Below are 14,310 nucleotides of genomic sequence, written 5' to 3' on the forward strand. Positions count from 1 at the left end.
GTCTTCGGCAGGTGTAAGGCGATTGTGTATGCTCAGCGGCAACCGCTACAAGATCATGATTTTCTTTTGCCAAGTATGAGCTGAACTACTTAAACTCTTTATAAAGAATGTAAAGGTCTTTTTTGCAATAAATTGAAATATTATTAGCAGATAACACATTCCATACCTGGTGTGCTCGTGATGTACATGTACACATCCGCGAACTGAACATCCGGCCAGGCCGTCGGGTCGTTGATCCACGCACTTGCCGGTAACCGGTACGGACAAAATGCAAGGCCAATTGCCGATAATTTGGTCTCGTATCTCTCTTTAGCTTCGCTTGGAAGATTGTCAAAATAGTTGTACGACATGTTGATATAAGTGGCCAGTAGTATGTGACGAAATTCGTAAGTTAAACCGTTGCAACAACACAAAATCTAGCACTTTCCTGCGCAGGTCTGCAAGTGTGAGTGGGTTGCGCTGACAGGAAAAACCCCAAAAGAAGACCACCAATTAGAGACTATTTACCAGAGGTATTCCATGAGCAAGCAGATCGCGACCGCTTGCCAAGCCAGTCCTTCCGTATCCACCGCTTTGCAAGCCACTCGGCAAACGGAGCAAGCGATTGGGGGTTATGTTATGTTAGCAAAATGGCTGGGGGGTTATGTTAGCAAAAATGGCGCCATATTCGGATTCAAAACGATACTACAACCAATGGACTGTTTAGAAGCAGACACCTGTTTTAAGAATAGACCACTTTGACCCTTATGGATCTTCAGACCCCTTGAGAATTTAGATACTGTAGCAGTAGACCTTTACACCCCTTTAAACTCCTTAGAACCAACCACTATTGGAATATACCAATTAGAACCATTATAGACTCTTTGTATCCCTTCAACCTATTCGGTCCTTAAGACCTTTACACCCTTTAAACACACCACACAAACATCAAGAGTCATCTCACAATATACAGACTATACTGTACTTTTTTCAGCAAGTAGTGCAAAATCTCCAGCCACCCAGAGGGTGGGTACTCTGATAGTATTATTAAAACGTGTATTTCATTTTTTTTTTGTATTCTTATTGTTACTTCTATTTTTTCATCCCTCATCCTTCAGACAGGTAGGCTGCAGCCTCTTCCCTCTCTCTTCAGACCTTGAAAATGTCACAAGCTGGTCAAACACTTGGAATAGATCTTTCAATCCTAACAAATCCCACACTCTCTGTCTCTCTCTGAAAGAGCTTTCTGGCAACTCCCCACTTATTCCCCCCATCTACTTTCTGAACAATACTCTTGAGGAAGTTCAGTCATTCAAACTCTTGCGTCTCACTATCACTAGTATCAGCCATGATCTGTCTTGGACTAACCACATTTCTAATTTAGCCTGCAAAGGCAGTCACCAATTGGGCATCCTCCATCATGCAAAGTCTTTCCTTGGCACACCTGAACCTTTATCTCCCTACAAGGCATTCATCTGCAGCTTCATGGAGTACTGCTCTCCCTTGGCTCCCCTGCCTCACATCTTTCTCAGCTTGACACTGCAGAAACCAAAGCTTTCAATATCATTGGGATCTCCCGCACTGAAGCTGAGTCTATGGGCCTATCAATTCGCCATTGCAGACAGGTCTGTGGTCTCTCTGTCTTCCACCACATCCTTTCTGGTCTTGCACCCTCTGCTCTTTCCGTGCTTTCCACCCTTAGATGTATTTGTGGTCGCATTGTTCTGGCGAGGTGTAGAGAGAATCTCTTTCACATAGATGTGATTTTCACATATTTTGGGTTGTGATGTGTCATGGTGTGATTAAAGGATGATGCGGTTAACGGAGGTGTGAGCTTTACTTTCTGCCCCACTCATGCAGACCTGGCCAGAGATGGCCCAATCAAGATCTGTGCGATGGGCCCATGGTGTTCCTCTTGGTCCATTTCATGATTCTCTTACTTTGATTGGTTCCGGACTTTGACAGTTTCTCTCGATGAAGAGGATGATGTTGACGACCTCCCCCGGCTCTGGAACATTGACCGCCAATGATCTGAGGTGGGGAAACTGTAAACATTGGTCCGGCGATTGGATCTCGCTCATATCACCGAGGATGTGAGGATTATTGATGATCATCGGGACTTATTCCCTTTTCCCATATTGGGCCTCCACTATCAATACATTTGCACGTCTTCCTTCTCCCTTGACTCTATGTCCGCTGCATATGGACAGGTCAACAGGTAATATCGGACAAGGGAGATTTGGTGAATCAAATAGTTCCGGATCTGCCAGGCAGGTATTAGACTGGTTGGCAAGTACCACATACCCGAAGACAGAGTTTGAGGGGCGATCTTAGTAATAGATCTTGCATTGGACAATTTTGTAACCAGATCGTGCTAAGAGACATGTCAAATACCTGGTCAATTTTGTGTTCGCCTCCGTGGTTTTGGAGTTTCCCTCAAGTTTTCATTCTGGGTCTTCCTGCCATCTCGTCTTGGAATTTCATGCATGAAGGAGGTGTGCTCTTTGCTTTTGTATGTCTTGCACTGCATTTCAGTGTTTCAGTCCTTAAATATGCAGTTGTCACCACACTTGGAGCAGAGACCTGTGGTTTTGAGGAAGTCCTTTCTCTCTCGAGTGGGTTTCCTGCTTAATGAGATGATGACCCAGCTTGTCTTGTGATTGGTCGTCACGGTTCCAAATTCATAGGTGTAGACATTGCCTAGACACAAAGGGGAAAATTGAAGTTTCTTTGCGTTCTACACTTTTCTTTCATTTGAGAATTCTGATGCTTAGATAGGTATAATTTGGGGTGATTATGGAGTATGGCCTTCTCTCTCAATAATTTGGTGAGTATGGTGATTGACAGGTAGATGCCATTTATTATTTTGTATGTTGATGTTTGCTTTCTCAAATTAATGTGGATATGAGTCAGTATCTTTTCTAGAATCAGGTGTAGAATGTGTGTTGAGGATGTTGAAGCCAGGTAAATCATCCATTTGTGCAACTGTGTCTGTGCACAGATTTGCAAGTTCCAGAAGCATGCAGTTTTCATCCGCCTTGAACTTTGGGAAATGAGTGAGTTTCTCAATTACTTGAGTCGTAATCCTTGTTCTCAAACATCTGTTCAAGCTCCTTCCAAGCTTCTTCGTAGGCGTTCTTGGGATCGGAAATGTAGTGGTGTCGAAATCGGTCGATGAGCCGTCCCATTTTGTATTTGGTGTATTTCGCAAGGAAGGTGAGTCTCTGCATAACGGGCTCCCGAACCTGGTTGACCATGGTCTAGAAGGAACAGCGCCAGGGTTGGGCCATCATCAGGTCACCGTCGTAGACATCTGGTTCGTGTGTTGGCTGGTACTGGCGAGCAATGGTGTCAGTGATTTCGCCTGTTATATAAATGGGAGAAATCTCTGATTCAGCCTTAGACTTGTCTGATGACGTCATGGGGAGGAGATGACGATGACTTTTTGAGTATACTATTCACGAGTCTGAATTGTTGTCTGCTGCTCCTCAAAGGATGGGGCCGAATTTGGAGTTGGCTGGTCAGTGAAGGTTGAACAGCAGTGATGGTCATGTCGCAAAACTGTGCTACCTGATCGTTAGCTGATTGTTGGGGTAAGGTCCGGAGGACACCACACCTTTCTTCTTGTTCGGGCTGCCAGAATGCGTCGGAGCCTGCTTTCTCCCCAGCTGCTGTTTTGTTGGGCTCGGAGTATCCGATGACTGGTGGCTCCGTGTGGAGAATGCTGATTGTCTAGAGATACTTGATCTGGTTTCTCGAGCAATGGAGTACATCTTATCCAACGCCTAAGTGATGACACCATTGACGTAGTTACTGTTCCCAAGATAGGTCTTCTTGGTGTGAAAGGCATTTTCCTGATCTTCACCAGTCTGTGGTTGAGCATACAGGTCTTTTAATTCAGAATGGGTGTCTGATTATGCTTGGAGCATCGTACGGGCATCGGTAGGGTCTATTTGGATCAGGTTTTCGTTGTTGGTGGCATCTTGAAGATTGTCAAGGATTCGCTTGGTTTTCCTCCATTGGTGATCAATCTTTCTTTCCATTGTCTGTATGTTGGTGTAGTTGACCTTTGCTGCAGGACATCTTTCCTTCTGTGGGCCGCCACGTCTGTTGCACTCGGGGTGTGTTCGTCCGGCTGTGCGAGTGAGGTGCCGCCATTAGGTCTGGCCAATACAGCACAAGAGGAACCGTTATGCACCTTAAATAGTGAGAACCGTTTTGCACGTCAAAATTCAGGGATCAACCGCCACCCAGAATACGATCAAACAGAGACAATAATGTGGAGGGTGAAAACAATAAAGGATTAACAAATATGGAGGTGCAAAGATCACCAGGTGCACAGGGCCCAGGTGGCTGGAAAAATCCTATCGACTCAAAACCGCATGGCTCAAATATTGTGGCAGCATCATGTCACAGACACAGAAAGCTCCAGATGAAACTCCGCCCAACTGGGTGATTTCCAAACTCAGCTCCGCCCACTAGTCACACTTTAATCATGAAAGGCATTGCGTGCAAAACAGCCGGTCGCTACAGAGAGGTTTTGAATCATGTTAATAAGATCATTCTTAACGACCATTACAAAAGGAATAGCTGTCGTGTAACCTAAGTAGCAGTAGGGTCACTTTTTGGGTGTCCCAATATGGCCGCCGCCTGGCGTCGCAATCGCTCGACCATGCAATGTAAACCTTCCCATACAGTTAGTCCAGTGATCAGTGAATGTAACTCATACACGGAGGTATATAATATGGAGAGCCAATTGGCCACCTCGCAGCATTAGCCGCCGTGAAGCCACCGGAAATAGTCTGGCGGCCATATTGGGAAGCCGATTGTTTTGTAAACAAAGCCTGTCAAAGCAAAGGCGTGGCGCACTGATGATGCAGCTGGAGCGAATTTTAGGACCGCCGACTATTTAATTAATATAGAATACTAATATTTGAACTGATATTCGGGCTCAGAATCCCGTTCTTTAAGGAAATGGTGTTCATTAAGTTTGAAGTTGATTCTAGACGCATTTTTCCTGGGGAATCCAATGGTTTAGAGCTTGTTTGAAAAAAAAGTGCCCAAAATTACCGCTCGGTGTTCTTTATCGTCCTTCTCATGACCCAATCACCCACTAGTAGGAATAAGAATCCTGACATGTTACACCCCTGTTTAACTCCTGTCTTCACCTTGAACCATTCTGTTGTTTCACCTTGGTCGACGACCGCACATTGAAAGTCTTGGTAAAGGGCTTTTACAAGGTTCACTAATTTTCCAGGTATGCTGTATTTCTTCATTATGACCCAGACTTTCTCTGGGCAAGGAGTCGAAAGCTTTCTAGAAATCTATAAAATTGAGGTACATCGTCGTTTGCCATTCTTTGGCTTGTTCTATAATGTTCCTCAATATAAAGATCTGATTTGTTGTCATGTTATATGATGTTACTTAATTCAGTCATTATATTGTAACTAAGATGTGTATGTTTCTATTACCGAGATGCTAGAAACCAGTCACATAAATGACATGAAACGCTGTCATGTAGTTAACCCACACAATTCTTGGGTTTCGGAAGTTTTTGCTATTCATAACATACAAGACTTACATGTTGCAATGGAACGTTCAACAGGACATGGTAATTGTTACATGAATAATGGAGCGGAGATATAGACATCTCATGCAACACATCTTTTACAGTTTAAATATTTACATGAAGTGTTGGTGAACTCGCCATATCAGACAAAGGGCAACCCACTTGCAGACTTGATGTCATGTCGCATCAAGAGGCGCTTATATGCGGCAACAAACTGCCGGGCCGTTGGGTTATTCCCACTTCCACATGCAATGCGGACCGCTCCAAAGAAAAGTTCAATGTGGTCTTGGCTCATTTTGTACGTAAGCAGGTATCGCAGGGGAGATGAGGCAGGTTTGACATATGTGAAATACAAAATTGTGACACTCTCTATGCAGATCATGAAACCAATGAAGGGGGTTTTCAAACGCGTATTGGTCATAACTTGACCATTCATGTTTTTGATGTTGGACAAGTAACTGTAGGCAGTATCCAGGAATGGCAGGAAAAGTCCTTCTCGTGATGTCATGAGTGGTGCCTTGTAGTTTCGTGCCAATGGATTGCGAGAATTTAGAATGTCAAACAGTTTGTCCAATGTTTCAATGTATTGGCAGGTAGCCTCACTGCCCTGAAATTCTGATAGTTGCAAAGTGTCCCTGCAAAACCGAATTGCATCTGCCACACTAGTGCTCAATGTCTGAGCAGCTGTAGTCTAGTAGGAAGACTAGGTCCCCCTGCACCCCCCGGAGATATACTTCTAATCAGTGTTTCTAGATTGGAAAAAATGTGTAGAAAATGACTAGCTATGGCCCCAAGCTGAAAAAATGTCCCACATACCATTTTTATGCAAATTACTGCTGCCATTATCAAAAAAACGATTTTTGACATATCTCAGCCAATATTGCAGATAATTGAAAAATGAAGGTGTCTAGACCCATGTTTTGAAGGGCATAGATCATGATAGAACTATTCATAACATGATTACATGTGTCTATGGTATACTAGTATGCTAATTAGTGCTTTATTTACAAAATAATCACAGTTTTACGAAATAATAGACTCATATTAAGGTCCGTCTACACAGACGTTAACACAAAGTTTTATTTTTCTAAATATTACAACTGTCAAAATAGTCCTAGCACTCAATGTGACCACTCTTCTCTTGCTTGTTTTAGATAAACATCATTAGCATTAGTGATTCTACACTGAGTCAGTCATCATCATTTTCATCGAAATCGTCAGAGTCAAACTCTTCTTCTCCTTCCTCTTCCTCCTCCTCTTCGTGCTCTCCTGTGTTCAGAAGATCCACCAGTGAGGTTGGTAGGATGGGACCACTGGACCACATTGGTTTCAACAGTCCTTCATCAGTCCTTATCCATCCTTGCTCCTCATAAGGTTTTGGCTTTTCGATGATAGGTTGATCGGCTCTTTTGTACAATGCTACGCGGTGGTTCACACGCTGGATGTGCGGCTTCAGGGCAGACTGGCATGGAGGAAGGCGAGCCAGATCAACCTTGGACTTGGATGTGAGGGTCTTGTCCTCTCCCACCATTTTTCGTAGCAGCTTGGCACGGACAATGTCCACTGATGACTCGCGACTCTGGCCGTACATCACACAGGTGAATTTTTCTAACTGCCTCTCCACCTCAGGGTTGGCATCCCAGTTGTCACCCAGTTCACCGAATGCCCTGTGAAACCTGGGATTCTTCTCCAGCTTTTTCAAGGGCCCGACTTTTCCCTTCCCTTTGAAGGCACTGGTGCAGTCTTCTCCGCTGAACACATAGTACCCCAGGAGAGTGGCACAGTAGTCCTCTCCCAGGGATTCTGCCAGCTCAGAGACGTTGACAAGTTGGCGATGCTTCTTCGATGCTTGCCAGTCATTAGCACGCTGAGAAAGCGGACAAGGTCTGGAGGTAGGATGTCTTCAGGATTGAGCTCCATGTCTTCAGCTGTTGGTGGCCATGGTTGGTCTTTACACTCTCTGAAAGCCTGTAGAATACCCTGGCGAAGTTGGAGGGCAACATTTTGGTTCTTGTTTGTGCTTCCGAGTGTGAATGCTCGTGCGAGAGCATTGGAAACTGTTATGTTTGAGCTGTGCACAAGCCAGAAAGAAATGACATCACATTTGTCATGATCAACCTTCGTGAAGTGGATATGCTCCTTGATTGGGTCATTCTGTAGGCGTTTCAGTAGTTTCTCTGACCGATAATTTGAGTTCTCATATCCATTCAGTTTCAGTTCCTCGACATAGAGCAAGCGCAAGGAAGAAAGCTGTAGAACTTTATTCTGCTGGATGACCTGGGTTTGAATGTGTTCCAGTACTGAGTTGAATGCCTTTTCATGGGCGGCTGACATGCAAGCCTGCTCCTTTGGTGCTTCGGCTCTGTGAATCGCACGCTCATAGTTGTAGAATGCTGTGCGGAAAGCTTTAAAACATGACGGATGGTGTTTGGCCTCACATGCAAAGAGGTCTTTGTTTTTCACCTTTCGATGGAGTCGATAGAGACCCATTTTCTCAGCCCGTGTTTCGATTTGCTCCCATGCATTTTCTTTGTTTTTAAAGGATGGGAAGGTTGTAGGCCTCTCAGTATTGCGATGAGCATCTTTGGTCTCAACTTTCTCACAAAATATACACTCTGGCGGGAAGATGGGTTCAGCAGAACCTCCTGGTTTACGAGGAGAGTGATGCCATGATGAGGTTGATGGCCCTGGTTCTGTATCATCTCCCAGACGATGAAAGTGGCGGACAAAGTGCTTATAACACTTGCTGTGATATCCTACTCTTTCTAGGTCATCAGGAAGAGTTGCCGGGATCTGATCACATACTGATTGCATACGACATGGGGAGTCATGCGGTTGGTTGAGACGTCTATCCCGGATCTTTTGAAGCAGTTGCAGTTTTTCTGAAGCAGATCCTTTAATTTTACGGAGGGGCGTGAAATCCCCATGATCAGACATGGATGGTACATGAAGGATGCATGTAGGAGGAGAGCTTTGGGCTGCAGGTTCTACACTCCGTTTTCTTTTGGGCATGCTTGCTGTCGATGTCTACCATCACTGTTAAATGACAAATAAGAAATCACGAATGATGTTAAAAGTGCCTGTGAAAGGAGGCTCTGAGTTTTCAGTGAGGTAACAGAGGTTCTGAGTCATGTTCTACACTAGGGTACTTTTTAGCTGACTAAACCATGTTTAGTGGCATCAAAAGTGCTAATAGCTAAAACATCTAAATTCTTCCACACTAACGTTAGCTATCTAGGCCAATGAAACATTGTGCTAAGTTACTGTAGCTAGCTCAGCTGTCGTGCCTCTTTCTGGTTCAATTCATATACAGAAGTCAACAGATATGTCTCATGTTTGGCATTAACAAAAGTTTAAGTTACACCGACATTAGGAACATACTGTACATAGATGAGGCTAGCTTTAACGTTAGCTAACATGGTGCTAGCTGGCTCAGCTGTTATTCTGCCTGTTTATGATTTCATGCAGAAACTGAAGTCAAGAGTGTGAGTAACATTATAGTTAGCATCTTACCTGGCTAGATTGGAGGATGAATACCAAGAACAACACACAGATGGAATGGAAGACTGAACTTTCAACTGAGGTATTCAATAACATCAACGTTACCAATTGATACGAGCGCGCGACATTACCAATTGATACGAGCGCGCGAGCGCGCATGTTACATGGATGGAAATGTAAAATGGCAGCTATAGCAGCACTAATTTGGATCTCTAGTCTGTCATTTCTGCACTGTGATTGGATAACATAAAAAAATATGTTTGGGAGTTAACAGCAGGAGTTGGTAGATTTTACGTGGGCTGGGTGAGAAACCTTTAAATAAGCAAGTGAAAATCTCTCGCAATACAAAGTCAATGGTGGGAAGAAAAGTTGAGTGGTACCAATGTTACTGCCAATGTCCCGCCCCTATGCAAGACTCAGGAGCATCTTGTTGACATTTAACCTTGAAAATACCTGGGTTTAGACCCCTTATGTACCATGTTAAGTTATCTGCAGTATTAACGTATCCTTATCATTTGTAAAACTGATTATTTTGTAATTACAGCATTAATATGCATACTAGTATACCATAGACACATGTAATCATGTTATGAATAGTTCTATCATGATCTATGCCCTTCAAAACATGGGTCTAGACACCTTCATTTTTCAATTATCTGCAATATTGGCTGAGATATGTCAAAAATCGTTTTTTTGATAATGGCAGCAGTAATTTGCATAAAAATGGTATGTGGGACATTTTTTCAGCTTGGGGCCATAGCTAGTCATTTTCTACACATTGTTTCCAATCTAGAAACACTGATTAGAAGTATATCTCCGGGGGGTGCAGGGGGACCTAGTCTTCCTACTAGACTACTGTGTCCACCTTCATGACATTGCTCTTCCACTCGATGCGTTTCCGGGAGAGCTTATTTCCCAGACGCAAGCCTTCCCTCTTCTGCAGATCAAAGAGTGCCTGGATGTATTTCCACGCGATGACTTTTTTGTTGCCATCCTCCATCATTTTCATGGATCCAAGACAGTTTCTTGCAAGTTTAAGCATGTGACATGCATCGAGTACTTCGAGTACTTCGGCTTCAGTCGGACGGTTTGACCAGTCCTGTCGAAGTCACTCTCATTGAAGTGATCACTGCACAGAACTGTGGTGCCTGGGGTGGGGTAGAAGGACTCCCTTCTCAGGGCAGATGTCCATCGGGAGCACAAGTCCTTATCCTTTGGAAACCTTGAAACAAAATACGTTGTGGTCACAAAATGTGGTTGCGGGTCAAAACCTCAGAGGGCAGTCAAAACATCTGAGTCAAAACGACTCCATATCAAAATAATATTTTGAGTTTCATATGTATAGTTAAATACAACTTCATCTGCTAATGTTTGCCATGTGTCGGACTTTCGTACCTTCCACAAGTAACCCCCATTTGCTCTTTCTGCTCACGAGTGACACAGGAGGGCATGGAAACCCTGACAGTAGTAGACTGGACAATTAAGTTAAGCTCATCACAAATTAAATCACTTGACAATGATCACGAGCTGACGAGTCAATCTCGATACTTCAATCTGAATCAATGAATGAGTCAATCAGACATCAGTCTGACATACTCACATAGCCCTAGTGAATACACAATACAGTTATATTTGAGATCTGTGTCGTATTGCACACCCTGCGCGTGGTCTAACATCATCAAATTCAAACACAGTGTTCAAACTTCATTGAAACTTAATTACCTAGCCCCACCACCGTGACCACGCCAAAAACTGAAAAAGCAGAACACCCGCGATCGCGGTTTGTCACTTACTTGTGAAATGTGCATGTGGAGGCCTTCCCTGAGGTATTTGTGCAGTCAAATGCAACACACTGTGGCATTTTGAAACAGCGCGTTCACAAATAAGACTCCTTACAGTCGGTAAGCATCCAAAATGAATCAGAAATTGTGAGATCAGCTGATTGTGAGATCAAACACGGACGCAGACACAATCGGCTTCCCAATATGGCCGCCAAGCAACTTCCGCTAGCTTCAGCTGACAGCCATCATTGGCTCTCCAGGTTTATTATATACCTCCGTGAACTCATACCACAAAGTTCAAGACCAGTGCGCTCCCTCTCACACATATCCTGTCAAAGCAGTGACGAATATGCAAATGAGGGAATTACATTGAGCCACCAACATGTAATTTATTTTCATCATTAAAATTGATTACATTCATTTATCAAATTATTTGTATTGATTGGATTTGTTTTTCAGTTTTGCAGTTATAAAAATTTCAACAGTACTTGGGTGGTGTATTGGTACGTTTGGTTGCTCACAAGAGGAATTTTTTTCCAACTGGCGAACAGCTATTTTACCATTAAATCATAACTACATTTAATTAATATTAATACAGAGTTTATTGATGTTAAATAAAAAATAGATCCAAGGGACACTTTTGTAACCGGAAATACAGGTTCTGAAAGCAGCGCTTGTTACATCACGTGACGGCGTTATTATTCCATATTGAAGCAGAGGTACGTCTCGTTTCTCCTGGATCTTGAATACGGCACTATTAATCAAATTACTATTAATTATTTATTTTGATTACAAATACCGCTTGCTTGATTATTATAGTTATAAAATAATAATGCATTAAATTGTCTGTTTGGAGGTAAAAATGGCCTTCCTCATTTGTTCCACAGTAGTCAGTCAGTACGAATAGGTCGATGCTTATTATGATCGATATTGTTAATATAATTGTGGTGTCCATGAGGGGCCGAGTTGTTAGGAGGCCCAGGCATATTTATTGGGCCTTGCCTATGATAGTGTAGACTTATACTATAGAGAATGTGATCTCGTACCCCATGAATCCATAATTTGTCGTTATAGTCAGGTTCACTATGTTAACAAATATAATTTCGTTCAAAATTTTGGTAGATTAGCAAAACTATACATTTTTGGAATATTCAGAGCATGAGGAATCCAAAAATTAATGTTTACATTTGCGTAGACACCTTTGCGAAAATGACCCTCAGGACAGTGATGACTGATGAAGATAGTCAGGTTCACTATGTTAACAAATATAATTTCTTTCAAAATTTTGGGATTAGCAAATCTGTACATTTTTGGAATCTTCAGAGCATGGAGAATCTGAAAATCAATGTTTGCATTTGCACAGACACCTGCATGGCCGCCATTTTGGATTTTGAAAATGGCCGCCATAAAATACATATTTTGCGCGATCTCGGCTTCCAGTCACCCTAGAGACTTAATTAAATATGCTAATCCTATGTTTTCTGGGTCAAGGAATCCAATAAAGGCTTCAAAATAGTGCTCAGGATTATAGAAAAGCAACAAACAAAGGTAATTGAAAACCATTGTCTTTATATTTGTGATATAACTGTATTACATAATACATGATATTGCAAGTCCTTTGAAGTTATAGGCTGTTATAGGAAGTTATAGGTAGTATCAGATTGAACTATAAGTCCTATACACAGGATCTACGAGGTCTATACCGTTCAGGAATATGCTTTTACAGATCTTCATCACTGTCCTGAGTGTCATTTTCGCAAAGGTGTCTACGCAAATGTAAACATTAATTTTTGGATTCCTCATGCTCTGAATATTCCAAAAATGTATAGTTTTGCTAATCTACCAAAATTTTGAACGAAAAAACATAGTGAACCTGACTATTATTTCTGCTCATTGGCAGGTTACGTGAAACCTCAACCAATCTCATTGCAAATCTGTGAACGAATTGCCAACACGACACAGTGCAGCCATTCTTTATGTAATTTACCATAAAAATATACAAATAGAACCCGAAAGAATCGGAAATTAAATAAAAGATGGCATGATATTGTTTGATAATAAAGGTAGGCCAATAGAGAAGATACTGCACCTGAGGAGGTTTTGGTGTCAGAAATATAGCAACAAAGACCCAACCACCAAAGGTTTTGCACTTTGTGAAAGGTGATAACAGGAAGGATCTTCAACCTGTAAACGAGCAGGTTAAAAGATCTTCATCTAGCCTCACCTGATTGACCTCACCTGACCTCACCTGAGGTCTCTTATTGGTTGCTTTATTGGACTGCGTTGTTGAGCAGGTGCCTCATCTCAAACCCCTCACCTTCCATAACATACAACCTGGAACTGATCAACCCCCCCCCCCCCCCCCCAGTGACTATTTTATCCATGTCAACATTTGAAGTCCCACCCACATGGCCAATGACGAAGAATTGACTAAACCAACCAAGATGTGGCCAAACGAGTGAAATGAAACCTCCATATTTACATGGAATAACACGCGCTCATGAGTGGTGTCTTTGGGGTGGTATTGGAAATAATTGTTGCCATCACTTATGTGAGATCAGTTCATTGAAAATATCAGACCCTGCCTCACCATTCCAAGTTCCCGACAATAAAATTTACTTCTGTATGTGTGTCCTCGGGAGGGGGGAGGAACTGCAGTAGATCTTCGATCAGGTGCGTACGTCAGCCATCTTGGATTGAACGCAAATAAATAAATAAAGAAAAAATTATCGGAAACCGCTGAATGGAAAAATTTGAAACTTGGCACATAGTCAAGTATTCCAAATGAGGAACAAAAGCATGATAATGATGACATCATAGGTGAAGTGGTATACCAGCTAAAAATGTTTTAATCGAATGCCTTATCCTAAAAAACTGAAATTGCATGCATATGATCTATGACCCATTGGTATTGAAATATTAAATTTATGGCATCATAGGTCACATTGGTTGGCAGCCATATTGTATTTAACTTAAAACCTTAAAAAAACATCTTCTACCAAACCACCAAATTGATTGACTCGAAACTTTACGTGTGTCATTGACCAGTCATGGCGAAAGTCACGTTGATCACGAATCACATTAAAAGTTAATCACCAAAACGTCATTGGTCACATAGTGTGGCAACCATATTGGATTGAAGGAATGTATTAAATAATTATATCTCTGAAACCGCTTACCCTATTGATACAAATTTTTTAAAATGTCATCTAATATCATTGTTACATATAGTTTGAAAATGATGACGTCGTAGATTGCGTTATTTGGCAGCCATCTTGGATAGAAAAACAAACCTTATCCGATCAACACAAAACTTTACAAATGTGAATTCCTACCCATACATATGCAGAGTGTACATTTTCATGTCATATGTCACGTGGTTTGGCAGTCATATTAGCTTGAAAGCCGATAATTAAAAAAAATCCCATCTCTGAAACAGCTTCACCAATCGATGTGAAATCTATCCTGTCTGGTAAAAAT

At 42.2% G+C, this 14,310-nt stretch overlaps 1 protein-coding gene across 1 annotated transcript in view; it reads left to right on the forward strand.

Annotated features, from left to right (window-relative positions):
- Positions 1-494: 494 nt before the first annotated feature.
- Positions 495-14,310, forward strand: part of LOC137431163 (uncharacterized) — a 106,572-nt gene continuing 92,756 nt past the window's right edge. Inside the window, exon 1 of the mRNA XM_078781580.1 lies at positions 495-512. The gene's annotated coding sequence lies outside the window, so the exon portion shown is untranslated. The remainder of the gene's footprint in view (positions 513-14,310) is intronic.

Source organism: Myxine glutinosa, chromosome 7, assembly GCF_964187855.1.
Source record: "Myxine glutinosa chromosome 7, kmMyxGlut1.1, whole genome shotgun sequence".
Classification (NCBI taxonomy): domain Eukaryota; kingdom Metazoa; phylum Chordata; class Myxini; order Myxiniformes; family Myxinidae; genus Myxine; species Myxine glutinosa.